Source organism: Pezoporus wallicus, unplaced genomic scaffold, assembly GCF_028554395.1.
Source record: "Pezoporus wallicus isolate ANWC-B61680 ecotype Strahan unplaced genomic scaffold, APGP_CSIRO_Pwel_v1 contig_2492, whole genome shotgun sequence".
Lineage (NCBI taxonomy): Eukaryota > Metazoa > Chordata > Aves > Psittaciformes > Psittacidae > Pezoporus > Pezoporus wallicus.
In genome coordinates this window covers 754,696-777,974 of record NW_026637796.1, presented here as the reverse complement: position 1 = coordinate 777,974, position 23,279 = coordinate 754,696, and the positions used below count along the sequence as shown (strand labels likewise).

The 23,279-nt window shown below is 39.9% G+C and overlaps 1 long non-coding RNA gene across 1 annotated transcript in view; it reads left to right on the top strand.

Annotated features, from left to right (window-relative positions):
* The first annotated feature begins 22,027 nt into the window (after positions 1-22,027).
* Positions 22,028-23,279, top strand: part of LOC130598269 (uncharacterized) — a 471,069-nt gene continuing 469,817 nt past the window's right edge. Inside the window, exon 1 of the long non-coding RNA XR_008971968.1 lies at positions 22,028-22,087. This is a non-coding gene — a long non-coding RNA (uncharacterized LOC130598269). The remainder of the gene's footprint in view (positions 22,088-23,279) is intronic.

Below are 23,279 nucleotides of genomic sequence, written 5' to 3'. Positions count from 1 at the left end.
CTTCATTAGGTTGGCATCTGCCCACCTCACAAGCATGTCAAGGTCCCTCTGGATGGCATTCCTTCCCTCCAGCGTATCGACCGAACCACATAGCTTGGTGCCATCAGCAAACTTGCTGAGGGTGCACCCAATCCCGCTGTCCATGTCAACGACAAAGACTTTGAATGAGACCGGTCCCAACACTGATCACTGAGGGACACCACTCGTTACTGGACATTGAGCCATTGACTACAACTCTGCATGTGGCCAGCCAGCCAGTTCTTTATCCACTGAGTGGTCCACCTATCAAATTGGTGTCTCTCCAATTTAGAGACAAGGATGTCACACGGGACTGTGCTGAACACTTTGCACAGGTAGATAATGTCAACTGGTCTGCCCCTCTCCATCAGTTCCATAGCGTCATCCTAGAAAGCCACCAAATTGGTCAGGCAGGATTTCCCCTTAGTGAAGCCATGCTGGCTGTCACCAAGCACCTTGCTGTTTTCCATGTGCCTTAGCTACCTTACAGGAGAACCTCCTCCAAGATTTTGCCAGGCATGAAGGTGAGACTGACTGGTCTGTAATTCCACAGGTCATCCATTTCCCCTTCTGGAAAATGCGAATTATATTACCCTTTTCCAGTTCTTGGGAACTTCACCTGACTGCCATGATTTTTCAGATATGATGGACAGTGGCTTAGCAACTTCATTCACTAGCACCTTCAGGCCCCGTGGATGGATTTCATCAGGTCCCATGGACTTGTGCACGTTCAGGTTCTTAAGATGGGCTCAGTGGTCTTCCACAGTGGACATAAGGTCTTCATTCTCACAGTCCTGCTTCTGCCTTCCAAGACTTGGGTGGTGTGGTTAGAGCATTTGCCAGTGAAGACCGAGGCAAAGAAGTCATTAAGAACCTCAGCCTTCTCGAAATCCAGGGTAGCAAATTCTCCTGATAGCTTCTGGAGAGGGCTCACGTTGTCACTAGTCTTTCTTTTATTCACAACATACCTACAGAATACCTTCCTGTTATCCTTAACATCCCTAGCCAAGTTGAATTCTAACTTCTAGCTTTCCTAATCTGATCCCTAGCTTCCCAGACAACATCCCTGCATTCTTCCCAGGCAGCCTGTCCTTGCTTCCACCTTTTATAAGCCTCTTTTTTTCCTTCAATTTGTCCTCAGCAGCTATTTATCCATTCATGGAGGTCTCCTGGCCCTCCTGCTGCACTTCCTTCTAGTTGGGATGCAACACTCCTGAGCTTGTAACAGGTGATCCTTGAATATCAACCAACAGTCTTGGGTCCCCCTTTCCTCTAAAGCTATGTCCCATGGAACCTTACTAAGAAGGTTCCTGAAGAGGCCAAAGTCTGCTCTCTTGACGTCCAGGGCAGTGAGCTTGCTGCACGCTCTTTTCACTGTCCTGAGGATCTCGAACTTGATCAGCTCATGATCACTACAACCAAGGGTGCCCTGGAATGTCACATTTCCAACCAGCCCTTCCCTGTTGGTGAGCAGGAGGTCAAGCATGGCACCTCTCCTTGTCAGCTCCTCTATTACTTGCAGAAGGAAGCTGTCTTCCATACAATCGAGGAGCCTGCTGGATTGCTTGTGCTGGGCTGTACCGTCCCTCCAACAGATATCAGGATGGTTGAAGTCTCCCATGTGGGCAAGGGCCTGTGAGTGTGATGTTGTTCCTATCTGTCTTCAGAGCTTGAAGGAGACAGTAGTTCTTTACCAACCTGCACAACAAGAAGATTATCATCATCCCCACATTACCATTGGCGAGTCAGAGCTTAAGTCAGTTCAGCTATCTGGGAAGCATTATTTCCTCGGATGCCACGATCGACAAAGAAATAGACAACAGAATAGCAAAGGCATATAGAGCCTTTGGAAAACTCCATAAAAGAGTCTGGTGCAATAAACACCTGAAGAAAAGTACAAAGATTAGTGTTTATAGAGCTATTGTACTTTTTACTCTTTTATATGGGTCTGTATCACAGATCATCTGCCACCATCATCTGCAACTCCTCAAACACTTTCATCAGCCCTGCCACCATACAATTCTAAACATTCACTGGACTGACTATGTGTCAAATGTTACTGTACTTGAACAGGGAGGGGTCACCAGTATTGAGGCCATATTGCTGAAATTGCAGCTGCGCTGGGCAAGGCACGTCTCTAGGATGAAGGATCACTGCCTCCCTAAGACTGTGCTTTACAGTGATCTCGCCACCAGTTGCCGCAAGAGAACTGCCCCAAAGAAGAGATATAAGGACTCCCTGAAACAATACCTCAGCCTTGGCCATATTGACTACCATCAGTGGTCCACCTTGGCCTCCAATCAGGAGATCTGGGGACACACTGTACATAACGCTGCTGTCTCCTTTGAGAACACATGCAGAACTAGTCTCGAGGAGAAAAGACAACGTAGAAAGAATCACACCCCACCTATACCACCAAGGAGACCTTTCACTGTGCTTTTTGCAACCGGATTTGCCTACCCCACATTGGCCTTTTTAGTCATAAGCGCGCTTGTAGTAAGTGTGGGTAAAGCTCTTCCCAAATCTTCGTTCGTGAAGTCAAGCCACGAGAGAATAAGAATAGAACACTTCATCCACAGAGTCCTCTTGATCAGGCGGTCTGCAACAGATCCCCACAGTAATGTCCCCCATAGCTGTTCTCCCTTTAATCCTGATTTGGAGAAAACTCCAGGAACAAACTTGCCAACAAAGTTTTCAAAGCTGACAAGCAGGTATTCTTTATTCTGGCGCTGGGAGACACGGGGGATAGCTCCTCCTAATGTGTGTCCCCCCACTGCCATACAAGCCGTCCTTTTATAGCCACTGGGCCTACATACATATTCATGAGGCTACGTATGGATTATATAATTTTTGCATACGTACAGAATTGTGGTGGTAGTCTCTGAGGGTAGTTTACTTCTTCCAACTATCTTCATCACTTCTGGCAGCCTTTGAGGCATGCGCAGTAGATGTTCATACCAGTTTAATTGGTTCGTTAGCACCAGAGACATAATAATCCTCCTATCCTCCTACTTATCAGTTAGTTTAACTGTAGCCCATCCTGGACACCTGCGGTTCCCAGATACTCCTTATCCCTGTGTCCTGTTCTTCTAGACTGTTTTTCTTAAACTATGTCACAACTATAACAATTTATCTTGTGAGAATTCTCAGTATGTTCTCTAGCTGCACTCTATTTTTTTTCTCAATGTATCATGCACCTCAGTAATTTTCCACTGCTACTGTTACAAAGCCATCAAACTTAACATTACTTAAAACTAATTATAAATGTTTCTATATTCCATTTTGTGATTTTGTGCCCCCTTGTTTCAACCCTGACCCACAAACTCTCTGTTGGCTGCTCACTTGTCCCCAGACATGAGCTCCATACTCTCCAGCCTATCCCTGACACAAACAGCAACTCCCCCTCCCCATCTGCCAGGCCTGTCTTTTCTGAAGAACCTGTAACTTTCCATTCCAACACTCCAGTCATTGAAGCCATCCCACCATGTTTCTGTGATACCAGTTATACCGTTTCCCCATAGACGTGCACACATCTCTTAATTCCTCTTGTTTGTTCCCCACACTACGGGTGCTTGGTACAGAGGCATCTGAGCCGAGCTCCAAATGAAGCCTGCTCACTGGCTGCAGGGGTTGAAATACCTCTGCACCTCTCCAAGCATTTATTATAGGTGCTGGCAACTGACTGGGAGTGTTGGGATGGAATAATGCCCGCTGGCCGACACATTTAGTTTAAAGCTCTCTTGACCAGTCTGGCAAGCCTCCTACCAAAACCAGACCAGCTCCACCAGCCGCCAGCAGACCTGGCCTCCCAAATAGAGTCCCATGTTCTAAATACCCAAACCCCTGACTATGGCACCACTGTTCTAACCATTTACTAACCTGCCAAATCCATCTAGCCTTTCTAAGGTCCTCCCCTTTATCCTGGAGAATTGATGACTACCTGAGCTCTCCCAGGGCTCTGTAGTCCTTCTTAATGTGCTCTGGGCTACTGCTATCTATACCGCTAGCACCCACATGGATCACTAGACGTGGGTAATAGTCGGTGGGACTTACTAGAGCAGGCAGCCTCTTTTCAACATCTCTGATCAGAGCCCCTGGTAGGCAACACACCTCCCTTGAGACTGGGTCAGGCTGACAGATGGGTGTCTCTGTGCCTTTCAAAGTAGAGTCCCCCACTACTACAACCCACCACTTTTTCCGGGCAGCACCAGTAGAGATCTTCTTTACTGGTACATCAGCCAGTTGTTCCTGGTGCAAGTGTGTTTCCTCATTAGCCCCCTGAAGAACTGCAACATGGTTCTTGATGGGGACATCACATTTAGGACGAAGCCCCTTGCTTTTAATTGTCCTCTTCCTCCTTATTTTTTTTTTTTTCCTGTTACTAGTTCCCAGCTTCCTGGGTTAATGTCCTCCTTTCCTGCATGAGCCACAATGACTTCTTGAGGCCCCTGCACAGTTTGGGCCTGGAGCAAGCAGTCCTGCTTCCTCTCAGCTTCCCTGACATCTTTTAGCCTATCGACAGCACTCCACAGCTCAGCCACCTGCTGCAGGAGAACATGCACCAGGGAGCACCGAGTGCAGCCCTGCCCATTGCGCACCCTCGTCTCAAGAGACCAGTGCAGGCACTCTCTACACTCCGAACTCTGTGTCTCCCCCCTCATCAGCTCTGTCTGGGTGCCTACGCTTCCCGCTGCCGGGGCAGCCCTGCTCATGAGGTGAGCGCTCACCTAGCCCTCTCACCCTGCCTCCGCCAACCGCCCCACCACACCATTGCATGCTCCGACTGACGCCTCACGCCGCGCCGCACCACCCCCTGACGAGACACACCCTATCACGGCGCTCCCTGGGGCGGGTTTTTACCCACTCAGGGCTGGTGCCGCTGCCCCTGGCTTCGCCCCCTGTGAGTCAGCTGCTGCCGTCTGCTGAGCTGCCGGCTCCTGGGCAGCTCCTGTCGAGGCCTTGAGGCTCCCTCGGTGTCTCTTGCCGCCCTGAGTTGAGGCTCTGGACGCTGAGCTTCCCCCCCCCGCTCCGGTGGTGAAGGCGTCCTCTCTTGAGCTACTCACCTCAGCAATTGATTAGTTTCTTTTTTTGGTTTGGGTTTGTTTTTTTCCTCAGAAGATAGTGAACTGAACACCTCTGTTGTGTGGAGCTCCAGAGCTGCAGGCGCCATTATTTTCAGTTATTTTAAAGAAAGAAAAAAAAGTGCATAATCTCTATGTTAAACAGAAGGGATCTGAATTATGATCAGGATAAGATGTTGTGTATAGGCAAACTAAACCAGTTTTATCTCTGAGGTAAATGGACTGAAATGGAAGAAAAAAGAGAAGTTTCTTAGAGGCGCAGTGTTTCTGTCACCAGCTGTAGTGGGAGATAACGTGCCATGACAAGTGATGTATAGAAGGAAATCCAAATGCCTATGGTCTTTTCCTGTGATCTACAAGAGCAGGAGATTCTCTTAAACCTTTATCTGGTTTAAAGGAAGGACTCAGATTTATGATTGCCACTCGCACACAATTCTTTCATGACTGTGTCAGACAGAAAAACGAACTGAAAATAAATGTTTCTCAAGTCAGCTTAATTGCAGTTTTTCAAAGATTCATTAATATGTTACAGAAACATGAGCAAGACATACTCTGCTCTTACAGTTTTTGGTCTTTTCTTAGTAATTTGAATATTATAATACAAAAGTTGGTAATTATAGCATTTTGTTGTAGTTGTTATACATGCATAAAAATGAGATTTTTTTGATGTGCGAATAAAGTTACAGTAACAAATATCTAAAAAGCATACTACAATAAGATCTTGGTGCATCTACACTAAGCAATTAAGGCAATTTAAAGTGCTTATTAATTCACCATGCTGTGAAATCTGGGAATGCTGTGGCTTCCTTAGGTTTGCATTTTTCAGTTAAATCAAGAATAAAAGTTCTTCAGCGTCTTGAGAAGTGGTGTATGTTGTAAAGCTCTCTTTCAGAGCTAGGTTCTCAAGAGGTATTTAAACAGATGGCAGCTGAAAAACCAGATCTGCATTTTGCAGGAATATCTAAGTTATGACTATCCCTGGCTGAAAATCCAGATATCCATCTAATTTATTCAAGCACCTGAATATTATTAATGTCTGGCTCAAAGTAGTGAAAGGAAAGATTTGCCAGATCTGGCAATTCCTACAATGAGCAAAATCAATCTGTAAACCTTTTCTTAGGCTGGGGGTGAAAGTATTTCTTAGAAAAAACAAGAGAAACTCAGTTTGTGACCCTTCTGCTGTTTACAAGAGAAAAAAAAAAAATCCTTAAATATAAGGTAATATCCCCAAATCCACAAGAGAAAGTTCTCTGCTTAGGATTCATCCTATATCATAAAACAACATCTCACCCAATCCCTAAAAAAACATTCCCAAAGTGACACCAACCAAGTCCAGATCCATTTGAGGGCATGCAAATATATAAAAACACAGGGAATGATGCAAGAAGGAAAGAAAAGTGCCCTAGCATCCACCTGCATTTTGGCTGGGTTCTTTAGGAAGCGAGGAGGTTCCACCTCCTTTTACCTCTTTACCTTTGGTTATATTAGCACAGGCTGGTAGAAGGCTGTTCAAAATTACTAGATTATATTGTAAGCTGCTCACATGAAGCTCATGTGGTGCAGTAGATTGCTTGACTGGCAGCTTGACTGAGGCAGGCAAAAGTGCCGTCAGTGTAACTCTGTTCCAGCAGCAGAGGAATGCTCATGTCCCTATTTACATCTCACAAATTAATCCAGGATGTAACTGAGGAATACTCAGTGAAAAACTTAAATAAGTGGTATTCTTGAGTGCAAGAAGGTTGTGGTCCTTCATTTCAGGCAGCTGCTCAGCTCAAATACACACATTAGGAAAAGTAAGGGTCCATGGAAAGGATGACAAATGGGATTGTTTCCTGATTTCTTTGCACTTTCATGTTTCACTGAGCATGGACACTGCATGATTTCACTAAGAGCACTTAAGCAACATACTAGTTATTAAACAGCTGTTCATTATGCTAATGAGGAAAGTGTTCATGAGTTCTTTTTTAAAACCAACTGTAATTTTCTACTGTTAATACAAAAGCCATTGGTAATGGGCAGTGAAGAGATGTGACTTGAGAGATTCCTGTCAAACTGACCTAAGAAAGTACCCATAGGCCAGTGCAAATCCTATGGCAGTTTCCTATTTGTATGGTTTTCTTTAATTTGAAGAAGTATGTCACTTTAATTGTAACTTGTATGTACCAGTACTAGGAAAAGTTCTCAACAATCCCTTTTGTGGAGACAGTGTTCTCACAGGAGAATGCATAATTAGTACATAAACTCTGAACAATCCTGAAAGATACAGCAAGGCCATGAGAGGCCCGAAGAAGCTTAAGCAAGCAAGATAAGAAGAAGCTGGAATTCACTGAGTTAATGAGAACTGTCGACTGTTGGCAAGCTTTCGAGGTCAAGTTCTCATACCTGTGCTTAACCAATTATATGTTAGTCACTAAGGGTCTTCAAGACATGTATCCGATCATAATATGCCAAATCACTGTAAGTGCATGTAAAAAATAGTATATAAGGAGTTAAGGCTTTGTAATAAATTTGGCAATCTCTCGATCACATTGATCATCTCTGTGTTGTCCGTGACTCCCGCGTCAACAAGTGGCGCCTGAACAGGGACCCTCCGATCGGTAACTCGACGAAGATGAGTTTGAAAGTCCGGCAAAAAGGAGGGGGCGGAGAGCCGGCCGAAATTCAGCGCAATCTCTTGATCACATTGATCATCTCTGTGTTGTCCGTGACTCCCGCGTCAGCACCCTTTCACTTAACTCCTTGTGTAAACTGTTGCAGTCCATGGGATCAGATAAATCCATGTCTAATATCTTTGCCTTATTGGAAAGAGTAACTTTGCACCTCTTGTGCCAGTTGCATAGGTTTCCTTGGTGGTGCAAAGTAAGGAGGCATGAAAATGCTGACCATATACAAGGTATGAGTTTTACATCATATCCTTCCCTTAATGCTTTTAAATCCTGTGCTGAAGATTGGTGAAAGTTCAGGGTGTTTTAAGAAGTTGATCTATTTATGTAAAACTTGGAAAGGCAGATGTGAGTGGTTCCAGGCAGTTTTCAGAGACATACACTAGTCTCTTTATATAACAAATATTTATTGAATAGCAGAAATATTTTAAGCAGCTCTTTGATTCTATGAACAAATTTTAAACAAAATTAGCCTGCAACATATCTAGTACTGAATTCCTCACTGTGTGCTTGATACCTGTGGGTATACTATTTTCTCTGTGGTTTCATTCTTGAGAAAAAAAGATAAATATATTACTTGTCGTCAATCAGCATCATCTAGAAATTTAAACTACCACAATAAAATATGAGCGTATGTGAGTTGCTGCACAACACAAGACTATGCATTGCACACAGCCAGTAAAACTATCTTTGTTGTGCATGGCAACATGGTGCAACTCACTTGTGCCACCCTTGAAAATCCTCAGTCACAGAACTAACAATGTTTTTTCCATCCCAACACCCAGCTTACTAGGATATTGTTTCTGATGATGTATCTGCTAAAATATAAAACTATACCAAGTACTCAAAATTACAATATCCATAAATAACATAACACAGGGAAACCACAACTTTTCCTCATTCACTTTCTCTGCTTACTCATGTTGTGTCTAAATGGCAAATAGATGACTCGTTCCACTGGATCGCATCCAGGACTCAGAACAAAAACAAGCTATGAGAAGGTTTTTTTGTTGTGATTTTTAATTATTTTTGAAGTCTGTTTTCAAGGGTGACTGTTTTCTAAGAGCTGTAACTCAAAGAAATTTTCTAAAATTAGCTCTAATATGCCATTTGGGTTCATAGATGCAGGAAATTCTGATTTTTCCACATGAATAAAGTGACAGTAAAATTCCAGACTTAAACTGCCTATAAAAACACCAACAACTATTTCCATTGTTTGCATTTATTCTACATACAGAATAGTACCTCTATCTAGCTAATATCACAATTTTTATTCTAGATTTAGGTATTCATCTCACATTCTGGTTCTTATAAATAATCGATAAATTTGTGGTGAGTTTGCATGAGTATTTTTCTCAAACGGATTGAGCCCTTGACTGAGATATTTTAATTGCTATAATTTACATAACTAATTTCAAGTTCTGAAAATGAATTGAAGGTAGTATGTGATTAACTGTTGTTAATGAAGCCATTACCTGATCAAGTAACATTTCATGCTTGGAACTGATTATCTCTAAATGCAAATTAAATAGATTTGAATTATCAATTTCTTTCCTGGATTTATAGTATATTTTTTAATGTTCTTCAACTGCTATTATATAGTATATCTTGATATTTTTATTCTTTTGGCAACTCCGTAAGTTTATATGTCTAAAATGAACTCAGAAATTCTGCTTCAAACCGGTAGAGTCTCTATTCGTATGCAAAATCTTTGCTTAAAAAATTTCGCCAAAAGAAAATTAAACTAATTTTCAGTGAAATGAGAGTTAATCACTCTGCTGACAGTTATTTACGTTGCTTTACGCAAAGTATACCAAAGTGCAACAAAGATCCCAATGGCAGTATACAAAAGTATTGTTGAAGGAAGTTTCTGATGTTGTGCGATAGATTTGTTTGGTTTAAAGAACTGCTGGTTTATTTTAATTTTCTCAAATATATTTTAGTTCTGATGTAAAGTGTGTTAAGATATAAATGTGATGGAGCTGTGCAGAGAACACTGACAATTTTTAAACTACAAGGATCTTCACCAGTAAAATGTAAAAAATTAAGGATGGTAATTTTATGTTTTCTGTTATTATATATGCTGAAATATCACTCACTCAGGTCATCCTGCTGTTACATCAAGCTTTCTACAGCCACTTCTTCATGGACAGATCTGTCTCAAAGGAAATATTAATACAAATGACCTAAATAACAACAACAAAAAAAAAAAACAACAAAAAAAAAACCAAACCACCAAAACCACAAACTGAAAAAGGAAAGGTTTTTGTGTTAGGAAGGTTGGGAAGAGTTTCTTCTTTTTACGAGCTGCTTACTGGTGTTGAGCAGCAGCTATCATGGTAAAATCTTAAAATGACTGAAATCTCAGTTTTCCTCCATTTTCTACTTGTCTCTCATCTGCAGTTTTGGTGTCTCACTGCCCACCATGATGATTGATTTGCCTTTGTTATCTCCCAATTTATTCCCCAGAGTTTTCTGCACCATACTGACAGTATCATTGCTGGCTTGACTCCTTTCTGTTGCCATTCTGCTGTGGAAGGAAACAGGGGTTTCACTGGTCAGTCACCATCCCAGAAACATTACTTATCTGTTGCTTGGTAGGTCCTGGTAAGACCCATTTTGTAGACCACAATGAAGATCTTAGATGCACAACTTTTTCCAGGTATGAATCCTCTTTGCTCAGAGAGCAAGCAGTTGCAAAGAAAGCCTTTGTATACAAGTGTGGTACCTTCGACCTCCCTGTCCTGGGAATTTATCAGTTCTTATCTGGTACATTTAAGCTAATCCAGTTTAAAAAATATTTTTCATTACTCTCATTTGCCCTAATAACGTTTGTCCCTCTAAAGCTATTTGAAGATAATAACAATATAACTTCAGTATATCACCCACTTTTAGGCTAAGACGTTTCCAAAAAAAGCTTTTAATTCAAAGTAAACAACTATATGTGAAATCTAAACAAGCAGAACGGTAAAATATTTGCATCAGAATAATGCTGAAAAGTATAAAAAATGGAATAAAATCTTCCGTTTCATCCTGTATAGGAGCTTTCTTTGTATAGCTTTTTCATACCCATAGGTATAGCCTTTTCATCTACCCACCCACTCTAAAGTGATATTAAGGAAACAGTGTAATTTTATACTAAAAAGTGGTTAAGCAAGAATATACAAGCAGAACAAAAAGTGTTCTGCATGCTGAGAAGGAGCTTTTACTAGGCATTTTAAACAAGACATTCCAAAGGAAGAAACATTCACTGGAAATGCTGAACAGTGAATGTAACAAGAATATTGGGCACATGCCAAAGAAAATATACTGCATGATTGATTGGTTTTAGTCTATCTATGGAAAAAAAAAAAAAATCACTAATTCCAGTTACCAGAAACACTGGAAATATTGCACATTTATCTACATAAAATTCTCTGTTCTTTATAACAAGGAAAATTTATTCAAAACAGAGCACCTCCCTGAGATAAATTGGAATGTCTGGCAACAGCTTTTTTCATGAAGCCTGGTATTTTTGTTTTCAGTTTGGTATGTAAATTACAATGATGGGCTTACCTACAGTGGTAATTAGCTTAATTTCTATTTTATAACCATGTTTTTATCAATGTGCATCAAAAAAATGAACAGAGAGAAGAAAACCCAGTTTTGAAAAAGAGACTACGTTTGTGAAGCTGTCCACAGAAGCAAAATTAATCTTAGAAATATTAATGACAGAAAACTGTATACAGTTTGTATCTTCACTGTGCAAAGAGAATATCAGTACTAGCACTGTTGAAACCATTTATCATGTCAGGATAGTTTCATCAGAGAGGGAGAAAATCATCACGTTATGTGGGCTTCGGGCTTTGCAAATGAACAGCCTACATAGCCTCTGTGACAATAATAGCATACAGGGACATTGCTAACTCTTCTACATCAACCTGACAGTAATCATGAAAGATTGCTACAGGGGAAGATATTCAGTATTAAAGATTATTATACTGGAGAGACCAGTGCTGTCCATAAAATAAGATATGCAAGCCTAACTCAGGTGCTGAGATGTACAAATATTCTGCAACATCCCGGTATGAATTACACGAGATAAAGTGGAAATCAGACCATAACTCCTGACCACTACTTTTATGAAAAAGATTTAATGTCTCCTCCTTGAATGTTTTCCAGTTATTCAGATAAACTTCTGCATAAATGTCTGCACCATAGTTGTCCAAATAAGGTGTAAAAATATAGAAATCAATTACCTTTTATTTTCATACGCTTGCCACCTCACATTCAACCTAGAGTGGGGGTATAACTTCCACTAGGATGATCAAAAGTTCTGCAAAAATGGAGAAAAAAAAAAAAAATATGCTCTTTTAATAGTTTACAGGACAGAGTTATGCTGCCTGGTCTGCAAATTATGCAAATATCTTGCATGAACGTGCTGGGTATGAAAGATACAGAGATTTCTTGCATAATGGTTTTACCACTTACCATTGCTACAAGACAGAAAAATGACTAAGTGATGGTTCAGTATGCAAAGACATCCATTCTGTAAAATGATCCGGAATAAGTGATGCTAAATGTGGTTGGTTATCACATAATACATTTCCTTGATAAATCCGTGTTTCTGTGTCCTTGCTTGCTGTACACTCAGGCATCCCAGAACTGTAAGAGCTCTTTATTACAGGATCTCCTTTTGCCACCTTTACTTATATTACCATGTTCTGGTAGTAATAGAACTATTTCAGATTAAAGTATTATGCAAGAAGAATAAGTCTAGGAGAGCTTAGGCAATGCTTCCAGGTTCATTCTGAAAACTAGTCAGTGAGCTTATTCCAAAGTTAGCAAATTCTAAGAGTATATATCTTTCCTGGATAATATAAAGTCCCCAAGCTGGCTAAGATTAACCAGTGGCACAGTGCACAGTGCACTCATTATTTTTGAAAGAGGAAGTGTACTAGAGTCTTTCAGAAATAACACACTAAAAAAGACAATATAACCTTGGGTTAGCACTTACAATATGTTAAAAAAAAAAGAGAGGTGATTTACAGAAGCTAAGCTGGTTGGGAGCTGAATCACCGGAATGTGTGTGCATGAAATTGTTTTTTCTAGGTGTGTACAGTGAAGGGAAGAATCGTTATCATATATTTTGATGTGAAAACAGATGACTGGAAAGTGACAAATATTGTACCTGTTTTGTCTCATCTATCCTCATGGGTCAGCACTGAATTTCTCATTTAGTGGTATTCTAGAAAATCAATCATTTTATAATAGCACTGTTCACATGGTAGATACTGTGCAACTGAAGTGTTATTAATATATAAATACTTTCACAACATAAACCTTTATAGCACTGCACACTGGGTCTTTAAACATCCTTCACTGACAATGCAAGTATTCTCTGAGTCTCGCATGCATGGTTATCAAATTATACAATAATATTAAAATGCAGCAGGAAGTTAAAACCATACATCAGAGTTTTCAGGAAGCTCACATGAAATATCTGCATCTTTTCTAGCTTTACCTCTGTTTTTTTCTTTTCCTAAGCCCCAACTTTTTTGAACTCAAACTCACAGTTTTGAAAGGGTTCTTCATATCGTCTCATTTTCCAGGTAATTGCAAGGTAGGGATGTTGGAGTGACTCTCAGTGGCTTGAAACAAAAAGGATTCAGCAGTGTTAAACTTGAAATTCCATTTTGGAACCTGTATGATTTCTGAGTCACAAACCACAGCTAAATTGCTCCCTTCAGTATGAAGGGCATACAATCTTCTGGTTTGGGGAAATCTAGTGAAAGGAGCTGTCGTTTAATGACTACAGTAAAAAATGGAAGGTATTCCCAGTTCTGTCCTATGGTAAACTCTGAGACCTAGTGTAGGTATTTAATTTTTTAACTCCTGAGTTTTTTTATTTTCCTACTCCCTGCCACCCCACCCCCACCTCCCAGCCCCCTGTTTTGGGTTGGTTTTTTTTTTTGCCTTTAAGGATTATATTGTAATACAAAATACATACCTATGAGTTATTTACAAGCTCCTAAACTCCACAGAGGAGTAACAGGCAAATCTTACCGTCCTTTTCATACAGGAGAGCCAACTGGGGATTTAATAGTTTTTTCCAACCTTCAGATCTATGATTCTGAAGAATTTGGTTCTTTACAGACACAGCAAAGTAGAATTTTGTGCTTTACAGACACAGCAAGGTTTAATTTGTTAACATTAGTGGTGCCAAAACAGAACACCTGTGTAGACAGTGAGAGAGAAATGCAATCTAGGATCTGTCAATTTAAACCAGTGTTGACTAATTCAGGACGGTGGTTTCTCAGGGATACCGATGCCAGGTAACCCAGAAGTCTCTGTCTGGATATATTTATGAAATAGAATGGATGTAATCAGAGAAGTAACTCAGGACTTATAGTGGGAGAACTGAGAGGAAAATATGTTCTTTTTTATGAGCAGGAACAGAGCTAGGTGAATAATTCATAACAAATCATTTATTTATCATATTTTATCTCTTTTCCTGTGCAAGATTTGTCCTTATACAGACTGTTATTTTCTCCAGTGTATTCATTATTCACTGTATTATTTCTCTGAGCAATTTTTGCTCTGAAGATTGTCTGTTAGAAGTTTATTGCAAGCATTCATTATTCAGAATTTGTGCTGTTCATCTTGAAAATGTGTCATCTAGTATATTTTTGGTTTTTGCTTGTTGATTGGTTGAGTATAATTCTTAGATTTCCAGTGTGAACCATGAATTGGAAACTTGCTTTCCAAACTTACTATTAAATATCATTTATAAGTTGCTGTGTTGATAAATAAACAAAATTATTGTAATATCCATGAATATCTCAAACAAATGGGTGCAGCCATTTTATGCTCCTTAAGGTATCTGACATACTGCATATTTTTTGGAGCTAGCATTTACAAAACACATATTTCAATTTTTTAACATTCTAGCTTCATCTTGAAGTCACAATTGAAATGCAAACAGCTTTAGGGAAAGTAAGTCATCTGTCAGTGATGCTCCACAACAGCTGAGACAAAAGAAGAGACTAGAGTAATGGTATATAACTCATAGAATTAGAATATTGCTAAAGTACTTTCACCATTTACTTGATAAAATTTATCACTTAAGCTATGTATCTATGAAGACATTCTGTTTACACTATGACAAACTATGTGCTCATGAAGTTTATTTACAGATATGTTTGTCCAATTCTAATGTCAATTTGTTGACACAACTTTGGAAATTGTCAGTATAGAGGAAATGATATGCATTGCCCATGCGACTTGGTGTTTTGTTGCTGAAACTGTCCAGCACAAGGCTCTTCTGGAGGTGAATCAATGGCACACTGGAAAACACATGATAAACAATCCTTTAAACTCTATTTCCACCTACTCCCCAACAGACACTGTCCAGTGCCAAACCCTAATTTGCCTTACTTATAGGAAATTTAGATTAATATAAGTTCCGACTAAAACTTCTGAAGGCAATTCTGGAATTCTCAAGAACTGACAGAGAAAGAAACTGTAAGTATTTATGGAAGAGAAGTAAGTAGTGGAGAAGCATCATAACAACCTGTGCTGGAAGAGTTTAGTAGTCACCAGAATTAAATGATTAATTTTCTCTCATTATATCCTTCTAAAAATGTTTTCCTATGGAACATCTTGATTTCCTTGATTTCTTTCTTCCCCATCAACAATTAAGAATGCCTTTTTGTTATTCACGTAAGTGATGTCCGACCATGACATTAACTCAAAAGTTTTCTCATTCCAGGTTTGCTGAAGTCATGCTACCTGACTTGCCATGCCAGGTTGTTATCTCAGTATTTAGTCTGTGCCAGTTCCTCCTCAATGCTGCTTGATTGCAACAGGGAGTGAGGAAAAGTGTTGGTTTGGTGACATCTCCAAATTTTTTCCCCTACAAAAGGGTCAGTAGGTGTGGGACTGGGCTCCCTATCAAAGTATGAAAAATGGAACTAGTTTTGTGGTCATATGCAATTAACCTACGTTACATGATCTTTTGAGGGTCAAATAATTAAAATTTGGACAACTGTATCTCCTATGGCATACTATTTTTTTTTAATATGCAGCAGTACTGGATATAGTAATTGATTTCTTGCACAGTCTAGAATTCTTTTTGTGCAAATGATCTCTAAAATGTATAATGGCTTTGACTATGTTTGTGTGTGGCAAACGCTTCTTGCAAGCATCTGTTTAATCCTTCCTTTAAGACTAAAAATACAACTGAATCTTTATATGCCCAGTCATTATAAACCAAGGGAGGAAATTCTCTGAGGAAGAAGCTGCCACTAATGATACTTATGAATCAGCACAAAAAGGCTTTGTCTGTCATGTCATACTCTATTGCTATGCTTATCATCCCCAGTAGCAAAAGAGAATGAGGGAAAATTACTTGTTCAGTAAAAAGTCAAACATTTTGCTATGGCATTTTTTTTTTTCCAGATGTTTTGGTAGATTTTGGGAGAATTGGCTTTATGTTCAAAGTCATTTAGTTACCTGGTGAATGCACTTTTATATATCAGTACAAGCCTGAGTCATCTCATTGCAAGCAGTTGCATACATTATGTGCATAGATGTTTTCTGGGTAGGTCTAACTATAGTTATGACAGCAAGAAATTAGTTGCGCAGTAACACTAATACTCGTCCTGGAGCGACGCATCAACTTCAGAAAGTCAGCTCAGTATAAACGATATTTCTCTGATTCACCCCAGTTGTGAACACAGGTTGTCAGGAGAAGTGGAATGAACTGAAAAATTGGTCATCACATAAAAAATTAAAATACGTAAAATATGTGTATTCTAAATCCTTTAAGTTCTGTCTGAAATCTATGCTTTCAATGTAAGCATATTACAGAAATATGCTAATTCTATTTAACCTTGTCAAATGGAGTTCATTCAGATAAAAAAACATACTTGCACTTACTGCAAAGACTTATGTACCTATCTAGAAAAACTGGAAAATGGAAGGAATTTGACACACTTGGAAAACCAAGAAGGAGAAATTATGAAGCAAAGAGAGCTAAAAAAATGGAAAGCGGGTTTTGGTTTTTCTCGTCCTCTTTCTCGTTTTCTTCTATGCAAACTTTGTAACTCCCTGGGAAATCTACACTGTCCCTCTGATCATGGTATTTTCAAGATGGAGCCATTGGACTCAACACTGCTAGAAGCCCCTGGGCATCCATAAGGACTTCTCGTGTTCTGTTGGGCAACGCAACTATGTACTTAATTACACAAGAAGGTAGCTTAGTGCTTCATACTTAGCACAGAAAGGGAGCATCCTGTCCTTTCCATTGATTTTATTTGGGGTTGTGATTGCTCTGCGGTGTTGAAAAAACCTCTCCGTGTGCTGCATGTGCAATTCTTTTGTCTAAGGAGCAAAGAAAGTGCCGTTAGAACTGTGAAAGTTTCAGGGCTAAAATGTTAATGAAAACTTTTTCACAAACAGCAGTGACAAGCTTCCAATGAAACAGGTTGCATCTTGTGGGTAATAAATATACAAAATCACTGTAAAATCCCAAGTTTTCTCACTGGATTGGCTGAGCTACCATAGGATTTTAGCAGTGCAAACTCTTTGATAACTCTCTCCAGATCTTTTGTCCCCTTTACTCCTCAGCTTTCAATCTCTGCAGCTCTTTTTCACTCTGCTGCCCAGTCTCCCCCATCTAATTTTTCATGTTTCTTCACATCCTTTATGCAGTTTCCACCCCCACCATCATTCTATTGTTAAGCTGCGGTTGCTAGGTCTTCCTTTCCTGCCAGTTGCCTCTGTGAAGTCCTTCCCTTTCAACTGTCACTTTCAATACTCTCTCCGTCACTAGCAGATATTGTTATTTCCTTCCAGTGTCTCTTTTGCTCTTTCAATTCAGTTGAATTCGGTTCTTTCATCTTGGTTATCCAGTCACCTCCCCACTCAGAAGGACCATCTAAGTTCTCACTCCTGCAAAGCCTCTCTGTAGTTTGCTGAACAACAAGAGATAATTTTTCTTTAATTTTTGACAATTTATTTTGTAATACAGAATAGAACAGTAACAGGTAAACCCATGTTGAGATCACTAGAACCAGATACAGATTTCAAGACTTGCTTCTGGGGCAGAGGTATTCACAGTGTGAAAAGACATTTTATATGTCTCTAGAGAATTCATACATGTTCCCTTAAACTCTCATTAAACAGCTTAAGTCTGGAATAAAATCCGTTATGAGTCTTAATCAGAAATTTTGCAGCAGGAAAAGTAATACAATATTTTATTAAGCGTTTACAGCTCTGCTTTTCAAGAAGAATATTTTGTGGGTTTGTGCATTTCAATATTTCTGTGGAATACATTCTATATTCAATTTATTTCTCTAAAGCATCAATATCTCTATCAGCCGGAACTAAAACCAAATAACTAATTTCTAATTTCTATATTATATATTATTATATATAGTTTCAGCAATGAACAATATTGTGTGAGTGTAAATGTAAAATCAGAAATAATGATAGTTACACTTCAAAGTTGTCCAGAAGTTTCAAAGATCATCCCAATAAGTTTGGTCTGGAAACTGTGTTAGAAACCTCACAGCCAAATATCTTTCCCCTGTTCTTCCACAAAACAGGACTGAAACTGTGGTTCTGTTAAACAGATCTCTACTGCTTTTCTTAAATAAGGAAAATAATATGGGGACACCTGGGGTGTGTTTAGCTTCTTTTAAGTTCACAAACCCTTAAAAAACCTTTGAACTGGAATTACAGCTGTCAAGAGTAAGAAAATTCTGTTGCATACACGGATGAGAGATTTTGACTTTTGAGCTTTGTAGTGAGTTGAATCGGAAATGAAAAATTTGAAACACTACAGTAAGAAAGGATTTTTTAAGTTAATGAACAGAAATGTCTTATTTCAACAACACTAACTTTCCCATTCTTTCAGTTTTTAATTTTATCTTAGAGTATACAAAAAAATTCAACTTTTGACAGAATAATTTTTGAAATTATGTTGTATTTTGAAAATGTAGCAGTGTCCTGCTAATGCCAGAAATTTATTCTTGTCTGAAAGTTTTGTTGTTGGTTGTTGTTTTTTTTTAAATATACATATTTGACAAGTATTTTGCTTCCAGAGAATCCACCTTCTAAAAGGGAATTTGTTACTCTTATCTTTCCCTGTTTTCCAATCTGAAAATTTCTCCAGATTTTAAAAGGTACTGAAATAGGCCTTTAGACTGATCACAAAAGGAAATTTAACATTAAAAACAGCAGGAATAGTCTAATTTCATTTTATTGCTTGATAAGATCAAGCTAACGTAACTATGGGTCTGGATATAGTAAGGTGCATGGCAGGGCTAAATCCTAACAACTAACCCATAAGAGGTCATCTTGGGCAAAAGCACCAGAGTCAGTGCAAGAAGCAGCACCATCAGTTTATTTGTGAATGGTGTGGTTTGATATTCTTGCCCATTGGCTAAAGTATAGCCTTGCAAAATATCTTGGTAACTACATAACACCACAAATTTAGCACAATAGTATGTAGGGTATTTCTATATGCACTATAGAAACTGCAGTATAAATTGCCAATACCTTACACTGAAGACTAGAAAGACATGACCATTGTCTGGGTTTTCTTTTCTTTCCATTTGCTTCACAGGTTCTCAGCAGTGTCTGAATGCTGTGAGTGTCACAGGGACAGCAGGCAACAGTGGGAAAACCAGGGAAAGTGTCAATGGAGGACTGATTCTCAGAAATCAACAACCCCTCTTATTCCAAGCACTGAAAAGAAATGACCTGTGGAGCTGGACAGAGACCAAACTCATTTTTTTCAGGTTGGGATCAATGCCTAACTTAGCTGCACACTTTTAAGGACAGCAGGAAATGATGAGTACCTGCAGGCATTGTGAGACACAGTACCTCTTATTGACCAGCTATTAAAAATTATGAGAAAATCATTGGAGCTCTGTTAAAGTTTACAGATTCACATGGTGGAAGGAGGGAGTGCAAGTCCTCTGTCTTCTTAACAATGATTTCTGAGGTAGACATGGCCTTAGCTCAAAAACTGAAGTGTTAGTGGAGATAACAATGTGGGGAGGTATAGCTCATGTAAGCATCCCAAGCATTTGATCACAGCCACATATTGGGATGTGCTAGTTATCTGTACAGTATACCATGGCTGTCTTGGAGGGGAAGATGCCCCAAAAGTCATAATTTCATTCTCAGCCACAGATGGTGGTTGTAGTCTCACATAAATTTTTAGTTTGTATCTGTTTATTAAAATGCCTGCCTTTGAGTGGTATCCTTGTGCTGTCAGGTCTGAGATTAAATTTGCACCTATCTGAAAGAATTTAAACAACAATAAAATCTTACTCAGATGAGGAAACACAGCAGTGAGGTATCATTACAAAAGAGTGCAATGAGAAATATGAGAAAGAATTATAATAATAAAAAGTATGTATAATTTGTGGGCTTTTCCACAGCCCAACACAGAACCTTACCAGAAAGAAAACCTTCTGTCATCAGTAAAACTAAACAATGATAATTTCTGTGACATGGAAGTACCTCTGCATATTTGTGCATCTGAGAGAGTCTTTGGTGTCTGGATTTATTTGCAATTCTTTCTTTCTTTGTCATGCTAGTCTCTTGAACACGAAAATATGTGTGCTTAACAACATTTGTAATGACTTTTAGCTCAGTTATTTTAGGATAGCAGCTATTCACATTTCCCCCCCCTCCCCTTTGCCTCAACTTTCCTATTATAATGGGTAACTTTTCTGTGCAGCACTATGTAAACAGTTTGTAAAAAGTCTCTGAATTTACACAAAATAGTTAAGTCAAATCTGCTGGTATCTTATGAACTGCAGATATGCAATTTTATGTATTGTATTTCACAGATTACTCAAGATGTTAATTTCCATAAAAATATTTTAAGTGCTTTCCAGTCTAAAGTCTTAAGTCTTTATTCTCGAGTTAAGCCTTTAACTTTTCTGTATGTTACCGTAACCATAACTTTGAAAATTAGGTCACAACTATGGTTTGATTAAAGCTGCATGATCTTGACTATATCTCTTTTCTCTTTCCAAAGGTTGCTGCTTTCCAGGAAGAAATATTGTCTGAGCTACTATAAAGCTGCACTAAATATGGTGCCTTCTTGAGCTTGGCTGCTTGCACGTAGTTTTAAAAAATCAGTGCTGGACTTTCTGTCTTCTTGTGTCACAGCAATATGAGCAACCTGATGTTAACAGCTCTGAAAAATATGGTGCTGCAAGTGTTCTGCTGTTGCTTAATGGTATCACCTTGCCTCCAGCCGCCAAATCATTGAAGTAAATGTGCATTAACTATAAAAAAGTATTTGAATAAAATGTACAGGAATTATAGATTGAATCAGAATATCAAGGATTAGATGATCTTTAACATATAGAGTGCTATCTAGTGCACAAAACAAACTGAAGAATAACCTATTCCTTCTTAAACATATTTTAATTGGAATTCTCTCAGGTTTTACTGGTTAGAATAGTTAGAAGAGGTACCTCTTCTAACCATTTTCATTGCCTGTGTCCTTTGCACCAGCTGGAAAAGAGAGTCAATGTTTTATGGTGTATTTAAAGAACTACTTAGTTTTGCTGACAATCAGGGTTGCTTTTGGAAGGCTCTGGTCTCTAAATTGCAAGATGTCTTTGTATAGTCTGACTGTACATTCATAGAGTATACTACTTTAAATTAATATATTTGTCCTTAACTATCCCATGGCCTCAGCTTCCTTCTAAGGTGCAACACACTTTGAGCATGCAATTGTAATTCTTACCTCTTTAAGGAAAATAAAGAGACTTCATTTACAGCCATCCTCTTTAACCAGAACTTCATATCTGCCCTGAACTATAACAAGGTTGTGTCTGATTTGGAAACTAGCAAATCCGGCACCTCTCTCCTCATCCAAACTAAAGTCAGAAACACGCTCTGAAGAAAATATTTCTCTGTGTGTGCGTGTTCCTGTGGCCACGTCCTTGCAGCGATCACGAGCTGCTCAAATTTGAGATCCTCAGGACAGTGATAAGAGTGTGCAGCAAGCTCACTGCCCTGGACTTCAAAAGAGCAGACTTTGGCCTCTTCAGGAACCTGCTCAGTAAGGTTCTATGGGATACAGCCCTAGAGGGCAGGGGGCCCAAGACTCTTGGTTGATATTCAAGGATCACCTGCTACAAGCTCAGGAGTGTTGCATCCCAACAAGAAGGAAGTGCAGCCGGAGGGCCAGGAGACCTCCTTGGATGGATAAGGAACTGCTGAGGAAAATTCAAAGGAAAAAAGAGGGTTAAGCAAGGACAGGCGGCCTGGGAAGAGTACAGGGATGTTGTCCGGGAAGCTAGGGACCAGGTTAGGAAAGCTAAGGCCCAGTTAGAATTAAACTTGGCTAGGGGTATTAAGGATAACAGGAAGGGATTCTACAAGTACATAGCAAATAAAAAACAGACTAGGGAGAATGTAGGCCCCCTCAGGAAGCTCTCGGGAGAACTGGCTACACAGGATTTGGAGAAGGATGAGGTTCTGAATGACTTCTTTGCCTTGGTCTTTACTGGCAAAGGCTCTGACCACACCACACAGGTCTTGGAAGGCAGATGCAGGGACTGTGAGAATGAAGACCTTGCACCCACTGTAGGAGAGGATCTGCTTTGAGACCATCTTAAAAATCTGAACGTGCACAAGTCTGTGGTTCCTGATGAGATCCATCCGTGGGTCCTGAAGGAGCTGGCGAATGAAGTTGTGAAGCCGCTGGCCATCGTATTTGAGAAATCATGGCAGTCAGGTGAAGTTCCGATGAGTGGAAAAAGGGAAATATAAGCCCCATTTTCAAGAAGGGGAAAATGGATGACCCGGGGAATTACAGACCAGTCAGCGTCACCTCTGTGCCTGGCAAAATCTTGGAGCAGATTCTCCTGGAAGGCATGCTAAGGCACATGAAAATCAACAAGGTGCTTGGTGACAGCCAGCATGGTTTCACTAAGGGGAAATCCTGCCTGACCAATTTGGTGGCCTCTGATGGGGCTACGGAACTGATGGACAGGGGTAGAGCAGTTGATGTCATATACCTGGACTTGTGCAAAGCATTCGACACTGTCCTGCATGACATCCTTGTCTCTAAATTGGAGAGACATCAGTTTGATGGATGGACCAGTTGGTGGATAAAGAACTGGATGGCTCGCCACATGCAAAGAGTTGTGGTCAATGGCTCAATGTCTGGCTGGAGAGCAGTAACAAGTGGTGTCCCTCAGTGATCGGTGCTGGGACTGGTCTTGTTCAACATCTTTGTCGCTGACATGGACAGTGGGATTGAGTGCACCCTCAGCAAGTTTGCCGATGACACCAAGCTGTGTGGTTTGGTTGATACGCTGGAGGGAAGGAATGCCATCCAGAGGGACCTCAACACACTTGTGAGGTGGGCTGATGCCAACCTGATGGAGTTTAACCATGACAAGTGCAAGGTCCTACACCTGGGTCGGAGCAATCCCAGGCACAGCTACAGGTTGGGCAGAGAAGAGATTCAGAGCAGCCCTGCCGAGAAGGACCT